Source organism: Elephantulus edwardii, unplaced genomic scaffold (genome assembly GCF_000299155.1).
Source record: "Elephantulus edwardii isolate Elephantulus edwardi_28Jun2011 unplaced genomic scaffold, EleEdw1.0 scaffold00051, whole genome shotgun sequence".
NCBI classification, from domain to species: Eukaryota; Metazoa; Chordata; class Mammalia; order Macroscelidea; family Macroscelididae; genus Elephantulus; species Elephantulus edwardii.
Window position 1 is genome coordinate 18,307,272 of NW_006399801.1, and position 1,108 is coordinate 18,308,379.

Sequence of the window (1,108 nt, forward strand, 5' to 3'; positions counted from 1 at the left end):
ATTCCAACAACTAAGAAATAGTGAGAAGAGTTGGGACCTCAGAAAGCTTTTAGGACCAATTAGTAGGCTCTTGTGTGTAGAAGAAAACAAATATACTTATCAGTAATGTTAATGCTCACCCACAGCTCTTGTGGGAGGATCTACATCGTTGAAGCATCCTCCTTTGTTTCCAGCTGGGAGCTGGGGCCTGTCAGTCCTATCTGCCATGAGGACCTGGTGTGAGCCACCTTGGTCAAGTGTCCTGCAGAGCCACACTTAAAGCAAGTGAGTGGGAGCTTCCTCTCTACTCCCTTGCCTATCTGTGGCTCTCATCTGTGACACTGTCTACTGAAGTGACCCAGCTTTCCACAGTGGAAACAATTAAGACCTCCTTTATTACCTTTGGGTGGCACTGTATATGAGTAAGACTTCCTTTTCCTGACATAGGCCCTAAACTGGCAGCAATAGCTGCCTCAATAATTTTGGTCATTCTCTGGTCTTTTCTCTTCCCTCTAGACCCCAGTTGTTAAAAGAGGGAAAATATTTGTAATTTCTTTAATTCTATTTTTTTTTCAGCAAGCAATATTATCCTATCTAATTTTGGGTATTGTAATTAATGTTATAAAGCAAAATGTATATGAGAAAATGAATGAAAAACAAAAACAAATTTGTTTCTTCTGCACATAGCAGTTTGTTAATAATACTTCCTTAAATCCTGCATTCTTATATTTAGGACAATTTCTTAGAGTACTTTCTGAGCATACAGAATAAACGAGTATGGTATAAGAACACAACAATGCTGCACACTTTTGCTTATTTGAAACAGTTACCTTTTGATTTATGTAAAGCTTCCATATAAGAACAATTATCTACATTTTAATGATCATTCTTTGCAACAGTTTCCATATTTTTTTGTTAAATACAAAGTTGAGTGACATTTCATGCTTGATAAACCACCCCAACTTAATGGTATACAACAACAACAAATTTATTATCACTTTTTATATTCTAATATCATCATGTTTAGAAAAGTGGAGACGAAGATCCTTAACTAGATGGTTGCACTGACCACAGCAATGGGCTCAAGTATGGCAGAGATGATGAGGATGGCACAGGATAGGACAAGGTT